The sequence below is a fragment of the Dermacentor albipictus genome, chromosome 1, assembly GCF_038994185.2.
Source record: "Dermacentor albipictus isolate Rhodes 1998 colony chromosome 1, USDA_Dalb.pri_finalv2, whole genome shotgun sequence".
Lineage (NCBI taxonomy): Eukaryota > Metazoa > Arthropoda > Arachnida > Ixodida > Ixodidae > Dermacentor > Dermacentor albipictus.
The window spans coordinates 424,863,202-424,882,957 of record NC_091821.1 but is presented as its reverse complement, the minus strand read 5'-3'; the positions used below and the strand labels follow the sequence as shown (position 1 = coordinate 424,882,957).

The 19,756-nt window shown below is 41.8% G+C and overlaps 1 pseudogene; it reads left to right on the top strand.

Annotated features, from left to right (window-relative positions):
• Positions 1-8,099, top strand: part of LOC135897666 (uncharacterized) — a 42,874-nt pseudogene extending 34,775 nt beyond the window's left edge.
• The last annotated feature ends 11,657 nt before the right edge of the window (positions 8,100-19,756 follow it).

Below are 19,756 nucleotides of genomic sequence, written 5' to 3'. Positions count from 1 at the left end.
AGACACAATGCTCACACAAGGACACAGAGTGTTGTGAGCAAACCAACACACGTCAAGTATCATGTTCGATTCTAACATGCATCTTTTTCTTTTAAAAATTTACAATTATGTGCCTTAGTATGCGTATGAGGTCAAAACTGCAATAGCGACAAGCTGTTGTCATTGGCACTAAAAATTGTTCTAATCCAGTCTAGTTCACACGTCTGCAGCTGTAGAAGCTGCGGTTGATGCGGCATTGTTTATACAGTCGAGAGCAAAAGTCTAGAGACCACGGAGTCGGAAAAAAAATTAATTTCTTCTAGCACAGCCATGCAATGTGATATAGTCTTAATGCATGACGCTGGTTAAACAGGAGCACGTAGGCAGTACCACTTGAATTCAGCCTTTATGCCTAAGCTGTGAGAATAGAAAAAAATGTTGCGGAGACTTTTGCTCTCGACTGCACCTGCTTTGTGAGTTTATTAAGCTTCCATTGTCTACAAGTCAGTATCTCAAATGCCATAAATGTCACCAAAGAGGTGCTGTGGGCTGTTGATACTAGTGATAAGGTGTCCAACAGCAACAATGATTAATGCCACTGTGGCTCAGATACAATACTAATTTATTATGTGCGTATGTATATGCCCCCACTTTCAAGATATGCGACGCGGGTGTATGAAGCTCGGCAGTAAACGTTCGCAGAGCGCCAAGAATGTGGTCAGCAGCGCAGCTGTCGTGGCACATGATGGATGACTTAGAAAAGAATTGGCACCTGGCGCTGCGGATAACATCATTGTAACAGCTGGCGCAGTCCCAACACGCACAGATAGCACAGCGGAGAGGGGATGGATTCAGCGCCCGACATAGCTCGGCACTCAGTGATACACGTAATCAATTCTGTATCGGTGTTTGGAAAGAACAGTCGGTGCTTAATTGCTCTGAAGTAGTATGGATGGAGCGGGTCCTTCTCCTGATTACACAAGCAGAGATATCTCGTAAGCAGATGAAGAATCAGGATCGGAAGAGGAGGAAGTGGAGGTGTGTGGGTTGGAAGATGAAGAATAAACAGCAGCGCATCCTAGTGAATGAGACATGAAATGAAATAGTCATTTAATAATGTGCGTAATTGTGCTGTCTTGAAGTGGACAAAAATGAAGATGAACAATGACAGCAGAAATCGGAGAAAGTTTGCTCATACGATATATGGGTTTGGAACGAAGGTCATTTTTTTACAATTTTGTAAGTGAACAGCCAAGCGCATTGCATTTTTATGCCTGGCTGTGAAGTGCATGTTACCGTCACTGATATGTTACAGTCAAGTAAATATTTTCAGCATGTCTAAAGAAACATTGTTTTTAGTGTTGGGTGAGATCTATGGCTGCTTCTATTCTTTCACGCAATGTGTGCATCATCTCCAAAATTTTGCTCTGTACATATCTAAAAAGGATGTCCCAGTACTAACAGAGCAACAGAGGCACCTATACAATTTACACATGCTGCGCATAGTGGGGAGCAAAATGTCGAAATGCTAGTCTACTTTAATTTGGGTGCATGTTAACCACAGGGTGTCAAAATTAATCTGAAGTCCCCCACTATGGCATGCTTCATAATCGTTGTTTACAGTCTCCATTATACTTTACCAAGCATGCCTCGAGTGCACCTTTGGTTTGTCTGATTTTTTTTAAAGTAAAGCATTCTTGTCAGTCAACCCAGCTTGCCTCTGGCCCCTTTCATGAAGCAGCTGGTAAAATTAAACTGCTTTTTGGATAGTCATCGGGCATGACTTTTGCCCAAATTAAATTAAAGCTTCGTGCCCCAAAAGAAACTGTCTAGAACTGCATAAATAACCATGAGATCAATATGCCTCTTCAGAAGCTGTGTTGCATGAAAGGCTCAGTACCCTTGCTCTAGATTTGCTGGCGTGCTTGGTGGTTGGCTGGGGCGCCAAATGCTTTGTGTGGGCTCATCGTGCACGCACAAAGTATCTCCTCTTTGGACGTGCCCTTCTGGCTGCCACCGTATTAGCAGGAGCAAGAGACGCAGGCAAGCACCAGTGGTTTAGCTGGTTCAGTTTCCCCTTGGTGTCCTAAATGACTAGATAATGGGAAAGCTACAAAGCGTATCTGAAACCACTCAAACCCCGCTAGCTCAATGCACGTCTGCGTCTCGTGGTGCAATTCGGACAATGTTTCGCATTACACAGATGTCAACTACAGTAAAGTATGCTACAGATCTTATTGGGCGATTTGAATGTGACAGCATAAATAAACACCAACGGACATTATATGAAGTGAAACTGCTAAATTATTCTTCAAACTTTCTTGGAATTAATTTTGCGGTAAGAGGTTGGTAGTAGAAGAGAAAATGAAGCTCAGAGTTTAATTTCTTAAGTTTCTCATCGAAACACCAGAATTGCTATGTCAGTGTGACATAGCAATGATAATCAAGTCTATGTCCGGACCACTTCGGGACACTAAAAGCTCTCAAAACTTGTTGGGTTCTATCTTTGGTTCTATTAGACTACAATTAGGGCCATATTTAGTGATGAAAAAGTTAACCAAGCCCGTTAAAATCCATGTCCAATGAGATAGTGCATTTTTTTCTGGGTTTATCAAGTTTCTGCTCTCTATAAAAGGAACTGTTTTGGTATTCTAGGTCATTTACCATTGCAGCTCAACTTATCATTTTCTCTAGTGTCCCTTGAATGTGTCTCCCTGTCAAAGCATTCAGACTTTGCTCCATCAGTTGGAATTTGTTCAAGTTAATCCTTTAGATATGTCTTTATTGTTCATGCTAGTTCTGACAGTAGCTGTACATTGGTATTGGACATTGTGTGCGCTTTTCAGTTCACGTATGGGAAATGCTGAGCCAAGAACCCCGTTAAAGGAAGCCGACCAGAAGAGTCACAGTTCTGCAGAAAGTGCCAAAGAGGGTATGTATCCTGTGGCTTATGTGCAATAAGGACGCCACTCGAAATCATTCTTGATCACTTTATCTCCTGTTATGACTTTCGGGCGGCTTGACGATCTGCAAGGATGCAGCATAGCCGAATATATACTATATAACTGAAGAAGCAATATGAACATCTATGAGAAAATAAGTGGTCTTTTGTAGCCATAAAATTCATGTAGCACTGTACTTTAAGCAATTGAAGTAATAATGTATAAAATGTTAAATTTTCGTTTTAACCCTTGCTAAAAATAACCTTGAAAGAAAAACTAAATTATAGTCAGTTATATCATGTAAAAAAGCCGCTCTACAAATTGTCAATGTTCTGGCAGCATGGTGACAGTGCTCCCCTGTTTTTGTTTCTAGTTTCATGTTTACAACAGTGTAGACAATTTTGTCAACCATATTGTGGCTATGCCTAGTTTCTTTTTCAATAAGTAAATCGTAATGCTCAGAGATTATCTGTCGGAAATGCAAGTACATAAAAATGTACCACAATAATGTAAAGTCCAGAATGTGCGTGTAGTACAACATATACTACTTGTAAGGCTCTTCATTTCCAGAGGAAAGACGTTACCTATTTAACATCCTCAAAATGCTGACCACCACAAAAGTAAAATGAAAAAGAGTGCAAAACTAATTTGTTTCATCGACATGGGTTTGAAACATTGTGCAATGACAAACTATGCATGTTAGTCGCTGCTACCATTTTGTCTGCTACTGCTAATAGTGTTTCAGAATGAGTTACGAATTTTCAAAATTGCCTGTGGCAGACATCACAATTTTAAAGCTTGGGGTGGATTCTGCTCAAAGAGATCGACATTACATGTGCGAGAAATCGAAATGCATAATTTACGAAATAATAAAGGTGGACAAGTGCCAAATTTTTTAGATATGAAGTAGTAATTATTGAATAGTCAAGTGCAGACGCTTATATTTACTGCAGGAATATTTACTTCGGTATAATTACGTGCCAAGCCATTACTGACTAGTGCAGAAAAGACAGTTCAGTTATAAGCACAAGATGACTTATTGTTATTAAAGAAGCTGCACGAATAGCCTTTCAACAACTTCAGAGCCTGGTTGCAAGCAATATTTCCCAAGAAGAATGGCTTCTGTATGACTAGCATTCGAAGTATGCTAAATAAGTGGTTGCCAAAAAAAAAAGAAATAGCAAAAGTTGTGGAAAAAGTAAAGAAAAAAAAAAGCTGCTGAAGGACTTGTGTACCATAGACACATGAAAAAGGGCGTATGAAAGGAAAGCCTTGCAGGTTGCAGAGTAGAAGATAAAACTGTTACATGGCTATAGACTGTCAAAAACACTAAATGACAGACTACAAACAAATTCTAGGTTGTCATGTGGGCTTCCGCCGCAAAACCCAAAACGATGCTTGCGTTGCCCATTTTGTTTCTGCATTGCTTCGAGAACTTTTATCGTAGTAGCACTCGTGAGATTTTACAATATACTTTGTTTAGCAGACAGGCAACTGTAACCAAACTTTAAGTCTGTTGCAAAATATTTGGTTAGTTAAAATACTATATATTTCATATTTGAATATGAACACGAATAATTGGTGTGTAATATTTGATTCGTATTCAAAACTTTGAATATATTTGTCCACCCCTAATAAATCAATAACAATTTTAGTCAACAACATTATAACTAATTAATTTAAGGCAACGTTTAAGGCAACCTGGCAACGTTTAACTTTAGAACGTTATCTAGTGAGGCGAGTCTAGCAGTGTTATTGGAGGAATTAGAGGCTAGTAAATGGGATATAATAGGGCTCAGTGAAGTTAGGAGGACAAAAAAAAGCATATACAGTGCTAAAAAGCGGGCACGTACTGTGCTACCGGGGCTTAGCGGAGAGACGAGAACTAGGATTCGGATTCCTGATTAATAAGGAAATAGCTGGTAACATACAGGAATTCTATAGCATTAACGAGAGGGTGGCAGGTCTTGTTGTGAAACTTAATAAGAGGTACAAATTGAAGGTGGTACAAGTCTATGCCCCTACATGCAGTCATGATGACCAGGAAGTCGAAAGCTTTTATGAAAACGTGGAATCGGCGATGGGTAAAATCAAAACAAAATACACCATACTGATGGGCGACTTCAATGCCAGGGTAGGCAAGAAGCAGGCTGGAGACAACTCAATGGGGGTATATGGCATAGGCTCTAGGAATAGCAGAGGAGGGTTATTAGTAGAGTTTGCAGAACAGAGTAATATGCGGATAATGAATACCTTTTTCCGCAAGCGGGTAGTCGAAAGTGGACGTGGAGGAGCCCGAATGGTGAGACTAGAAATGAAATCGACTTCATACTCTGCGCGAACCCTGGCATCGTACAAGATGTAGACGTGCACAGCAAGGTACGCTGCAGTGAGCATAGAATGGTAAGAACTCGAATTAGCCTAGACTTGAGGCGGGAACGCAAGAAACTGGTACACAAGAAGCCAATCAATGAGTTAGCGGTAAGAGGGAAACTAGAGGAATTCCGGATCAAGCTACAGAACAGGTATTCAGCTTTAACTCAGGAAGACGACCTTAGTGTTGAAGCAATGAACGACAATCTCATAGGCATCATTAAGGAGTGCGCAATAGAAGTCGGCGGTAACGCCGTTAGACAGGAAACCAGTAAGCTATCGCAGGAGACGAAAGATCTGATCAAAAAACGCCAATGTATGAAAGCCTCTAACCCTACAGCTAGAATAGAACTGGCAGAACTTTCTAAGTTAATCAACAAGCGTAAGACAGCGGACATAAGAAACTATAATATGGATAGAATTGAACAGGCTCTCAGGAACGGAGGAAGCCTAAAAACAGTGAAGAAGAAACTAGGAATAGGCAAGAATCGGATGTGTGCGTTAAGAGACAAAGCAGGCAATATCGTTACTTGTATGGAAGAGATAGTTCAAGTGGCTGAGGAGTTCCATAGAGATTTATACAGTACCAGTGGCACCCACGACAATAGTGGAAGCGAGAATAGCCTAGAGGAATTCGAAATCCCACAGGTAACGCCAGAAGAAGTAAAGAAAGCCTTAGGAGCTATGCAAAGGGGGAAGGCAGCTGGGGAGGATCAGATAACAGCAGATTTGTTGAAGGATGGTGGTCAGATTGTTCTAGAGAAAATGGCCACCCTGTATACGCAATGCCTCATAACCTCGAGCGTACCGGAATCTTGGAAGAACGCTAATATAATCCTAATCCATAAGAAAGGGGACGCTAAATATAAGACTTGAAAAATTATAGACCGATCAGCTTACTGGCCGTTGCCTACAAAGTATTTACTAAGGTAATCGCAAATAGAATCAGGAACACCTTAAACTTCTGTCAACCAAAGGACCAGGCAGGATTCCGTAAAGACTACTCAACAATAGACCATATTCACACTATCAATCAAGTGATAGAGAAATGTGCAGAATATAACCAACCCTTATATATAGCTTTCATTGATTACGAGAAAGCGTTTGATTCAGTCGAAACCTCAGCAGTCATGGAGGCATTACGGAATCAGGGTATAGATGAGCCATATGTAAAAATACTGGAAGATATCTATAGCGGCTCCACAGCCACCGTAGTCTTCCACAAAGAAAGCAACAAAATCCCAATAAAGAAAGGCGTCAGACAGGGAGATACGATCTCTCCAGTGCTATTCACAGCATGTTAACAGGAGGTATTCAGAGACCTGGAGTGGGAAGAATTGGGGATAATAGTTGATGGAGAATACCTTAGCAACTTGGGATTCGCTGATGATATTGCCGTGCTTAGTAACTCAGGAGACCAATTGCAATGCATGCTCACTGATCTGGAGAGGCAAAGCAGAAGGGTGGGTCTGAAAATTAATCTGCATAAAAGTGAAGTTATGTTTAACAGTCTCGGAAGAGAACAGCAGTTTACGATAGGTAGCGAGGCACTGGAAGTGGTAAGGGAATACATCTACTTAGAGCTGGTAGTGACCACGAATCCGGATCATGAGACTGAAATAACCAGAAGAATAAGAATGGGCTGGGGTGCGTTTGGCAGGCATTCTCAAATCATGAACAGCAGGTTGCCACTATCCCTCAAAATGAAAGTGTATAACGCCTGTGTCTTACCAGTACTCACATATGGGGCAGAAACCTGGAGGCTTACGAAAAGGGTTCTGCTGAAATTGAGGACGACGCAACGAGCTATGGAAAGAAGAATGATGGGTGTAACGTTAAGGGATAAGAAAAGAGCAGATTGGGTGAGGCAACAAACGCGGGTAAATGACATCTTAGTTGAAATCAAGAAAAAGAAATGGGCATGGGCTGGACATGTAATGAGGAGGGAAGATAACCGATGGTCGTTAAGAGTTACGGACTGGATTCCAAGGGAAGGGAAGCGTAGCAGGGGGCGGCAGAAAGTTAGGTGGGCGGATGACATTAAGACGTTTGCAGGGACGGCATGGCCACAATTAGTACATGACCGGGGTAGTTGGAGAAGTATGGGAGAAGCCTTTGCCCTGCAGTGGGCGTAACTAGGCTGATGATGATGAATTTAAGGCCTATATTGCAATTCACAAATTGTGGCTGGTAGGTCAATCGAGTTATCAAAAATGACGGCTGGAACAAAACTGTTCATAAATGAAAGTTAATCTCTCTCTCTTTGAGCAATGAAGCCCAAGGATTAGAATTGTGCTATTTGCCAGTTCATTTCGATTATGGTGTGATGAAAGAACTACTCTTTGTAAGTATGTGCTTTCGCACAGGCTAGTAGTTGATTGATTTTTGGTAGTATTACCTTGACATGTTGCATGGAATGAATGAGCAAAAGAGAATAGACAGGTTGGAGTTCAGGTTGCCAACTTCATTGCATGCAGGGTGAGAAACCAAATATAATGCACAGGTGGGGCTGCAGGTGGGGCTGGCCCACCTGCTGCACCTAGATGCTTCTGGTTCTTATAAGATGCTATTTTTCTTCTCCCACCTCCTTGCAGAAATACTGGACGAGATGGCGTATTGGTCACCAATGAAATTTTTAATGGACGACAAAGAGGATGAAGACTCAGATGAAGACTCACCATAATGATTGTAGTTGCCCTGTACAAAGGGTGTACTTACCCTGCTGGTACCTGCGTGATTTTAATTAGTTTTGGCTTTTGACTTCTGAATTCAGATGACATTTATTAAATGTGACTTGTATCACAAGTTTTTCGACTACTGTTCATGACAAGAACTTCTGCTAGGCTGTATGGCAAGGTATTCCTGGTGCACCAAGCCCTGCAAAATGGGCAAAAGACTCCTTTCTGTCAATAATTCATTGACATAAGCGTTGAGGTACACTGTAGTACTTCAAAAGCACAGAGCAAGAATTATTCAGGAGGTGAAACAGTCCTTCTCCTTGCAACTCAATACGGTCACTGTGCAGCGCGTGGCGCAATGGTTCCCTCTCTTGTACGCCTTTCACAGTAAAAAGGATAAGGTGCGGATAGCATGCGCTGATTAAGGGTCATTCTGGCGCTCGCCACTTTTGAGACAAAAGAGGTGCTTTCTTAATACGAGTTGTAAAGCAACAGAAGGCACGATGTCTTTTTTTTTATTTCGAAAGCCAGTATTGGTCGGAGCACCTTCACTTCTTATTTTTGCAAGAATACATATATCTTACAGTGGCACGTTAGCTGGAAAACGCAGTACATCTGGCATCTTCCCCGACTTTTTGCAGATCAGTGCATTAAGAACTATGTATTTTTGGTCAAGACAATGTCTTGTTCTCTTGCAAACTTATCTAACAAGCCTATGTGAGGGGATGAATCAAATGTCTGTGGTCCAATTTGTGCATGTACATTTGCGATAGCAGAGTTACAGGTGCTGTACCATCTGGTGTCATGGTTGGCTACCTCACTGCTACTGGTGCTTGCACTCAAAGGGTTCCAACCAAGAATAAAAGAACTCTTGTCCACGAACACTAGAAGACATCGGAGGTGACAGGATGCACCATCGATTTTCTACACGTCTCTTCACCTTGCCGCTCGCCATAGTACTGCTTTCTCTGTATATATAAATTTATTGTTGCAACCATAGTCGTAATGTGAGCTCTCAATCTTTCCTTGGAATGGTACGAGCACAGGCTTGCAATCGTGCTGGTTCACTGGGAACTTTAAGGGTAATTTTCTTTTCCCTGCATGAAGCGTAACCATTGCTGTAGTTCAGTGCAATGTATTTGCACCTCATACTCAAATCGTACAGATGCAAGGTGCTTGCCTTTGCTGTCATGAAGATCTGATCTCTTGGTCACATGGGCATGGGAAGCCTGCTGAAAGCCAGTGCAATGATGGCAGTACGAATGAAGAACAAAAAGCACGGAAGGTGTTCTCGATAAATTCTGTTCTTATGTATCAGAAACACGCCAAATTTGGGTGTATAATTATTATTTTGTAAAGCGATTGAGCAGAATTCATTACAACATTTTCTTTTTTTGCGCCTGCGTCCCCTGGCGTTTGATGAGAGCATTCGTTCGTTACGTAGCCGTGACGTAGTTCCTGAGGCCAGATTTCTCGGAGTGTCCGCTCTTAGTCCGCTCTATGAGTCAAGTGCTAGCCGCGAAAGCTTGTACAGCTCATCACACCCTGCCCAGATCAGAGCAATCGCAGCATTGTTTCACGAGGACATCTGCCCACGTAATCAAAAAGCATGCAGGTTTATAGTAACTTTGTGGCATCGGCAGCCACTCTCTGCTGACGAGTTGCTGCTAACATTTCTTTTTAGATGCTTTGCGGCACGTATTTGGAGCAGTATCTAGGAATAACCATGCATGAAATTAAGCAAAGTTTGCTAAGTATGGAGCATTAGCATAGATTTTTTCATGAGCCACTTACGATGCACCGGAAGCAATTGGTTTCGTCCTCGCATGCTGTGACGCTACCGTGCCGCCCGAGTGCATTGGAATTGTTGGTTGGCACAGGTAAAAGGATTCTCCTTCTGAATAATTCTTGCACTGTGGTGGAAAGTTCAAGGTGCTGCCGAGGCCGCTATAATGTTTCCACATTTTCCAAAAGAACTAGTGTGAGAGAGCCCGCCCACCTTCGTATTCTTTTGCTGCAAGGCATACTGTGGTAGCCCCACAGGAGGAGGAGGTGGAGGAGGAGGAGGAGGAACTTTATTATTGCAGGAACCGTTGCGCGGTTTATTCCTGGGTGTTTCCCTCTGACACCTTACCGCCCCACAAGAAAGTCCATCGAGAGATTTTTCCACTCACGGAGCAGCTTCAGAACAGTTGACATAACCAGTAGATATCGAGCTCCATGAAAATCCAAGCTGGTTCAGGCAGGACTTGCTGTGACCAGGAAACTTTCCAAAAGCTGGTACCTACCACGATTAGTAAGTTGACTGTAAATTGACTGGACTGGTTGGTACAGGCTGTGATTAGTATACGCAAGTACAGATGCGAGGTGGTGATTTAGATGGAAAGTCCTCAGAACTGGCAATTTTTTATTGTTTCTACAGCTGCAAGTTGTTTCTTGTTCATAAAACGCAAATATAAGTCATTTAATGCTCTTTTTTGTCTTGCTGTTGAACTTCTTTTCTACCAGTGCAACCATGTAGTCATTCATAAATTTACATTATAAGAAAGACTAAGTCAAGCTAGTTCATTTGAAGTTTATCATAATAATATCATGATAATGATAATATGTTATTATTATTATCATGAAATTTATCATGATATCGCAATAAATTTGGGTTTGAAAAAACATTTGAAGTCCTTTGCCCATAACTTGAGGGTGACTAAAAATGTGGCATCATCTCCATTATACATTGTACCACGCATGCAAATAATTACACTTGCGACCTCTTACCAGGTCCCACAAGGTCACATTTCTCTCCGGGGTCTATCTTGTCATTGCACACTTCACACATTTGCAAAGATTTTAATGAACAGGAACAACGTCCACAGGTGCATTTCCCATGCAAAGAAGTTTCTTCTGGGTGGTAACCAATCGATGCTACTCTTGTGCAGATGGACTTCCGCAGTGCATTCCAGATCAAGTACCGCAATGTTTCCTTCTCAACCTTGCTACTCAAAATATATTTGATAATGGTAAATCTTTTTGACAGCAGAAATGCACCGTTTTCATAATCTAGTAGACTATAGTAGGGTAAAACTTTAGGAAGCAGTGGAATTTTCCCCTCAAAGGTGGATGCATATTAGCCTCCACCAATGGGTGTGCACTCTAGACTGCGAAGGTATTTTTCATGCATTGTTACATTTGCATAGAAGCTGTGCTGATATCCAGCTACAACACTGTACAAACAACTCTTACTGAAAGTTGTAGTGTTGTCTTGTTTCGTATTTGAGTTTTCCTCTGGTTTACGAATGAAATGTCTGTGGCAAAAGCCACATTGCATGGTTTGTGTGGGAAAAGAAAAGTGTAGACTAAAGCGTGTTGGCAAGCTAGTTGGTTCGGATTCACGATGAAAATATCCAGCACAACTGCATTAAGACAAAAAGTGACACACACAGCACATTTCTTAAGTTGAGACTATTTTCAGAATTAAGCAAAAGAGTAATAATTGCTACATTCCAAAAGAGATTACAGTAAAGCAAGTCCCCATACTCAAGGAACTGGTAGAGAGGTATCAACTTCCATTGTGAGCGATTGCTTTATGCGTGATTGGTTTAGACAAAACTGTAACATTGAACATTCTTTGCTTCATACCAGGCACTTTGTGGCCTCGCCTAGTTTTTGGCCTCTTCAATACAAAAACTGTGTAGAATGGACATATTGAACAAAAGTCTACTCTGATGCTTCATTAGAATCTGCTCCTCCTCCTGATGCTCTGCCCATTAGGCTGTCAGACGTATGCATACTCTGAACAACTTGCTTAAAACTGCGAGAGCATGTGCACATGTGGGAGTTTTCATTAGGCAACAGTCCTAGAAATTGAATGCGTGAATAATTGTGAACCACTGTTCTTTGTGTGCATCGTTTCACATAGAAAAAAAAGTTGACAACACCGACAGCGCACCAGGATTTGCCCCTTATGGCAGGTAATGCTCCAAGAAGCTATGCTACATTCATCATCGGCCTATTTGTATGTCCACTGCAGGACGAAGGCCTCTTTCTGCGATCTCCAATTACCCCTGTCTTGTGCTAACTGATCTCGACTTGCGCCTAGAAATTTCCCAATTTCATCAACCCACATAGTTTTCTGCCCTCCTCCACTGCACTTCCCTTCCTTTGACACCCATTCTGTAACTCGTATAGTCCACTGGTTATCTACCCTACACATACCATGGCCTGCTGAGCTCCATTTTTAAAATCAAGCTTTTCTTTATGAATATCGCCAGGTTTTCGTGACCGTGGGAGCTGTGTGCCTGTTCTGTCGCCGAATAAGCCAACTAATTTTTGCAGAGGAGGCACGCACGCACCACCTCTGTTGGGTTCTTTTCATCACCACCAGGTGGCTCTGGTCTTAGCGGTGGTGCCAGCTGTGCAGAAAGCTCACCTTTAAGCATCTGTGGCTGCACGGTAACTAAGAAGTAAACGCTTTGCGGGTAGAATGGATTCAAATTGCGCTACGTACGTATGCGCATGCTGCCTCTGGAACCATGATGAGTGTCTTTCGTACTCGCTAGTAGCCATCAACTCCGCTTAAGGCTCGGTATAATTTGTGCGCACCTACACTTGTGTACATGTGCGTACAAGTGTGTACTAGCGTTTCGACTCTTTATGCACTCACACAAAGCTTCGCTTTGTATAGATTCTAGCTTGTTGGATATGTTGCATTTCTTTATCTTAATGTCAACTAGAATATTGGCTATACCCGTTTGCTCTTTGATCCAAACCACTCTCTTGCTGTCTTTTAACGTAATAGTTCTGCGGAAACCCGCAAGGTTTTAATTGCTGTTTTTTGATGTTATGCGCAACATTTCTCGTTTCATCACTCTTTGGACTTTCCTTAACCTGTTCCTGCATTGTTTTGTCAACGTCGAAGTTTGTGCCCCGTATGTTAGCTCCGGTATAATTCAGTGATTGTACGGTTTTCAACAAAAGGGGGTATGGTCTAAGTCGTGATTTGGTAATGCCTGCTGTATGTACTCCATCATTTTATTATATGAATTTCCTTCTCCTGATCAGGGTCTCCAGTGAGTAAGTGATCTAGATAAGCATCCTCCTGCACAGACTGCAGAGGCTGACTGGCAATCCTGAATTCTTGTTCCCTTGCCAAGCTATTGAATGTTACCTTTGTCTTCTGCATATTCATTTTCAACCCCACTCTTACACTTGTTTGGGTAAGTTCCTCAATCACTTATTGCAATTCGTCTCCACTGTTGCTGAATAGGACAGTCTTCCGCAAACCGAAGGTTACCAAGATATTCGCTGTTTATTCTCACTCCTAAGCCATTCCATTCTAATAGCTTGAATACCTCTAAGCATGCAATGAATAGGATTGGAGAGATTCATTACATTAAATACCTGGGAGTAGTAATAACATCAGATCTTAGGTGGAATGAACATGTAACATACATTTATAATAAAGCAATGAAGAAACTAGACTTCTTAAGGCGATCAGTAGGAAACGATTCACCTGAAATAATGCTTTTAGCATAAAAAACATTCATCTGACCCATTCTAGAATACGCTGCGATTGTTTGGGATCCGCACACACAAACCAACATCACTAAAATTGTGAAAGTCCAAAGAAAATCAGCCAGGTTTATTTTCAATTTCGTACAGCTGGCGCACATTTCCATCATCTCTTCTAGAAGCTGCAAAACTGGAAAACCTTGCAATAAGGCGTTACCGGGACAGAATGAAATTTTTCTTCTTACTCTATAACAACCAATAAGGAATAGATAAAACATCATATATTCTACCAGCTAGCCACCGCTGCGCGCGCTCTTATCACAACGAAAAGGTTAGTGATTTTTCCTGCAGGACCAACGCATTTCAAAATTATTTTTTCCCGTGCACAATTTCCGAATGCAACACATTACCTGCCACAACTGTCGACTGTCCACAACTGTCGACTGTCCAACGGTTTCATCCTTTCTTTCTGCACTTTGTGAATAAACCATAGCGTTCATCCCTCATTTTTACCAGACAAATCATAATTGTGAAAAAGGTTTCTCTCATGTTTGTTATGCAGATTCTTGTTCAATGTCTGTTATCTTGTTTAATCTTATTTCATACTTTTTTTTTTGTTCCAAATGCCTGCTCCTGCCTAAGGCTGCCCCATTTTTTAGACGTTTTCGCGGCCCCCTAGGGAGTCCAGAAAATCGGACGTTGACTGTACGCAACTATAACAAATCGCATTGTAAACATTCAAATAATTCAGTTCGCGACTCGATTATCTGCTACTCTATTTTCGTACATTTAGTGAAATTGCTCGGCTGAGGTCGATGCATTGCACGATCAGTTTGACTTCGGGGCAAAAGAAAATTTAATCCTGGGGTTTCATCCTTTCTTTCTGCACTTTGTGAATAAACCATAGCGTTCATCCCTCATTTTTACCAGACAATCATAATTGTGAAAATGTTTCCCTCATGTTGTTTGTTATGCAGATTCTTGTTCAATGTCTGTTATCTTGTTTAATCTTATTTCATACTTTTTTTCTGTTCCAAATGCATGGCAGAACCACAATCTGATTATGAGACACCTGTCTTGTACAAAGATCATCCAGGTCATCAACTCATATACCAAACGCCGACAAACGGAACGGCGATAAAAGCAGTACCTATGTGCTACTGGAAGGCACGCAAATCGTATCGCATTAAGCGTGTTCATGCACGCAGATTCACGCATTTGCACATGCAGTTCAGAACTTTGTCAATCTGCGAACTTCTATGCACAATTGCAGTAGTTGCAAGCTTTGACGGTTGTCAAAAACATGGATGCATGATCTCGGAACCGATTGCCGGTTAGCCACTTATACGAATACATTAGCAATAAGCTTTCCGCGATGGCTTGTGGAAAGCTTGCCAGCCTCATCGGCCGCCTTGGCCGTTAATCGTTAGTGCTTCAAAAGGTTGGTTGAGTGTTGGCGACAGAAGTTAGGTTTTTGTGCCAAATTGACTCGTATCTATTCGCAGAGGCCACACGAAACACAGGAAGCGGACAAACTGCCTCACAACAAAAGCAAATGTACGGGATGGTACGAACGTAGTTCTCCAATGTCATCGATCTTTGCACACCGTATGGAGGCATCTCATCTTCGCACCATTCATAGATACATAGTCTCTTGTTGAGCTTCTAGCATTGTTATTGGGCGTAACATACATCATATCTACTGCGGTAATGCCTATCAAAGCACATCTGTGGTTTGGAAGGCACATCAGAAATTTGCCATCGCTTTTTGAATGTGCCTGACAACTGTATATGCAATTTTATGCCTGTCTTGCGCCTAAGTGCATTTCGTTGTTCTAGTTAGCCTACAAAGTTCTATTGAATTGTTTACAGAATTCCGTTCCTTGCCTACCGAAATAAAAATGCTTGCAACATGGCGTGCTTGATATACCGTCCGTGGGAAGGCACGCCTAATTGGTTTCTGTTGGCTTTGTTTCTTGCTTCACTGTTCGGCAGCACTTTCTGATTGCACAGTAATAACAAGCTTCGCCAAATGGCTACACATTACTGCTCCAAGTGTTCCAAATATACCAATTCTTCAGATCCGAAGCTATTCCAAAATGCTGGTGTGGCTGCGCCTATACTGCTCCAGAACGACATTTTTCCAGCTCCAAAAATGGCTTCAGATTCTAAACTGGCTGGACGATCACTGTGTTTGCATTCTTCGAGCTCTCTGGTTCACTTGAAGTCGTGAGGCATTGCGTATGAAGGGCTGCAAGCTTTTCAAGCACGATGGCTCCTCCATCTTTGATAAAATAAACTGTTATTCCATCTTCTACCACTTTATCCTGGGCCATGGTTTGCAATGCCCTTACCTAACTTCACCACTAGTTATATATATATATCTGTATCCTGTTCATCACTACTTCGAATGAAGGTAGCACGACTGCTCTGGGTGCAGTACAGGTCAGTATAGAATTCTTCTGCTGCATTTACTATAACATTGAAATTGCTGATGACATTACCGTGCTTATCTCTAAGTGCATACATCTTGCCTTGCCGTATGCCAAGTTTTCTTCTCGCTGATTTTTGATGCTACAATATAACATAAACCAACTTCGTTAACAAAATAATGGATGTAACAAAGTAAATGAAATTCCTCTTGAAGTTCTCCGAGATTCATAGTGCAGTACATGAAACATAGATAGAACGAAGCAATGCATATAACTAATTTTGGCTCCCCCTCAACTTCCCCTAGGGAAAATTCCAAGAAGTATGTCCTGTTGCTATTGGTACTATACAAGAATTGTACAACCCATAGAGATTTCTGCGAGTCCTGCAGCTGCTTCCACTGGGCAGTACAATATTCCACAAGACAACTAAAATGCGTTATGGGTCCAAACGGAAGCAACAGGACTGCAGTGATCATAATATAAACTTGTACCGGCAGTATACCTCAGCAAGAAGCCAACTGTGCAGATGTTCCAAACATGGAGAATGAAGGCACAGAAGACTTCGCTTTAATAATAGGTACGACTTCCAAGCTGTACATTTGTTGCAATGACTAAATTTAGGTACTGTTGTTTCATTGCGTAATTTTGTAGAGAACAAAGCTGGCTGCCAGCACATCTGTAGGGATAGTACAGATTGGGCTCTATACAAGCCACTATTTGTTACATCAGTGTTGTCCTATGAATGAGCTATTTCACAATATAGCAGCAACCATCAAGGTTCGCAAAGTCCAGGAGGCTTCACCTAGAAAGCTTCGCTTTAAAGGGAAGATATAATGTACCGTTGTAGAACAAACCGCTTTGCTCCACAGTGCTCGTACCTAGACCAATTTGCCTAGGCTATCAGTGTATGAAGTCCCTTGTTTTATAGACTAGTATTGGCTATCTGTTTTATCAGTGTAGGTCTGTTTCATAATCCAATAGACTAATACAGACTATCAGTTTTACCAATGTGTCAGGTCTATTGTTTATAATTCAATAAGATTAAACCAATAATCTTTCTTTATTAGAATTTTTTCTAGTGTCGTTAAACGAGGTTTTATTTTATGGCCAAACCACTTCTTCCGTTTCATTCTGCTCATTCTAAGTTGGTCACGAGAGGCATTGCTAACATTTGCCCAAAATAATGCTTTGCAAAAATCGCGCCATCATATCGTTTTGTCTAGCTTTGCTTCTCAGTGCGTACGGCTTTTGCAGGCTGGTTTTCCCATGTCCTTACAAAGTAGCTGAACGGATTCTAAGAGAGTTTAGAAAAGACAACCGGCACGAAGATAATCCTACAACTACTCGGGGTAGGACAAGCATTATCCCGTATATCCACACCGTCTCAGTCTGAAGAAAATCGCCAAGCGAGTGAATATTCGTTTGGTGTTTTCTGCCCTTGACAAGCTTATGAGCACTTGCAAGCTCACTAATATGAAAAAGGAGGCTCTTCCTAGCTGTGATAAGAATCATAAAGTTCAATTGCATACATTGTGTTGTTTATTGTTTTCCACTCAAGTGTGGGAAAACGTTACGTTGGTCAGACTGGCCGATGACAGGATGATAGGCTGTGCGAACATTGTTACAATGCTAAGAATTGTATTACAGTTGGGAGGTTTCTTGCGCAGCATGCAAAACATGTAGTTGCGTGCCTGTTTTAGAAGAATGCGTCATTCTAGATCGTAGTCATAATCAGCTCACAAGAGAAATAATTGAAGCAAAAGCTATCAAAGGTCTTGGTTATGCATGTGTAAGCTCACCTTCATTATCATTATCAAACAATGAATTGGCATATCTCGGACCGCCACAGGCTGTCTATGTTTTTTCACATGGCTACAGTTGCTTTTGTTTCTTGGTTTTGTGTTGTCTCTTCATGTCACATGGTTCACTGAGTGTATAAGTAAGCCTTCCGAGTCATGAAATAAACCATCAGTTGGAAGTTAGCGCTCACCCTGTTCTCTGTTCCTATTCATTACCTTTTCCACCTTCCTTTTGTGCTCGTTCTGAGCTGCATTACGAGCCTAAAAAAAGTCATGACATATCCACTCGCCCAAACTGCCATGCTGTTGACCGGAAGGCCAAATTCTGATAAGTATGGGATAATGCAGTGGTTAAAACATACCATTCCCAACTAAATGTTGCCACAGGATCAGTAGTTTGAATCCTAGCGGCAGTAGCAATTGCTTCCTTCCCCAACTTTATGACAAGGGCATTTCAAGCTGTCAAGTGCTCTTGGAGTCAAATGCAAGATCTGATACAGCATTCGATATCACAGAGCAAAATCTTCATGAACATAAATAATGAAATTGAGCTTCCAGGTTTCAAATGCGCTTGCCCTGGTATGCAGTATTGCCTACGGGCAAAAACAAATACTGGCCATGGTCCCAACTATTGTGCCCTGTGCAGCTAATTGACGATGTTGTGCTCCACTCTGCGTACTTCAAAAAAACTTCACGAGAAATACGAGTACTACACATCAAAAGTTGGGTTTCACCCAAAAGGCAAAGCACTAATAGCGACAGCAAAGCATTAGGCAGTTACATGAAGGTTTGTAATTCTATAGGCTGCGACTTGTCTCCAAAACTCTCATTACACGGCGTCTGAGACTAAAAGCGCAGTAAGCCACCAACAATCTTGGCTTTCCCTTCACCTCAATTCCTGCAACAAACTAAACTTCTGCGTGCAGGCTGCGTGGGCAGCCATAGCTGAGCCAGAAGAGGAGACAAGCACACTTCTCTAGCCCAGCCGTGGGGCAGTGTAGGTTCAATAATGTGATCATTGAGCACACAGGAAGATAACACGCATCAAGCCACCACCTTTCTCAGCCCAGTCCTTGCATCTGCACATTCTCCTTGCTCTTGGACTTTATGTGGGGCAGTACAGTACTAACACACCTCAAGTGTCTGTATATAGGGACCTTTCCAATAAAAGCAGCAAGGGTTTGCAGCCTGATAGTTTTGTGCGGCTACTTTCATATTTCAGTGGCTTTTGCTTAGGCCTTGCTGCCAATTTATCTAAAGCAGTTTCTGCACGTAAATTTACATCTATTGGATCAAATTGCTTCCGATGCTACTTATTTACACATTGTAACGCGGTTCCACTGGATTTACTCGGCCTAGATGCAATATTATGTTCTTGTTGGCGAACAGCATCAACGTACTGCTTACGCTTCTAATACTGCCACAGAAGTAGGTGCGCCATTATCCATCTACATCACCATGCTGTAGAACGAAGATGTGCACATCAGCTGTCTCAAGTTGGCCTGAGGCACCCATGGACCACGGTTGTGGCATTACTAGATGTCACTGCCACAAGTTCCATTTATTGAAGCTAATAAAATTGCAGGGCAACATTTATATTTTTTGCGGGCATACTACACAAAACGTGTAACAGGTGCACCATCTTCAAAATTGTGTAAAGCAAAAACACAATGAGGCGCCTGTGTGGATAGAAATGCTTTTGGCTGAAGCCTTTATCATAAATGTTCATTTAGATTCTTTCTTTTTATCATGAACTCCTGCACAGACTCGTGTAGGCAGAGATGAATAACCGTAAAAGTTCCTTACAAACTTACCAAGAGGTAAATTTGGAACCAAGGTCTAAGTGGGCTCCTGCAGTGGCGTTTCAACCAGCATGGGAATGATGGGACGTACGGCCTTTGTCATAGGTATACAGGCTGCCTCACGCCTTGACCATGTATGTCGTTTGGCTGGCTGCCGTGGTTCTTATGGTACACTCTACACATACAGACCCCTGGATTCTGAATATGAGAGTTCTTTTCATTACCCTGGATATTGCAACTTGTGGC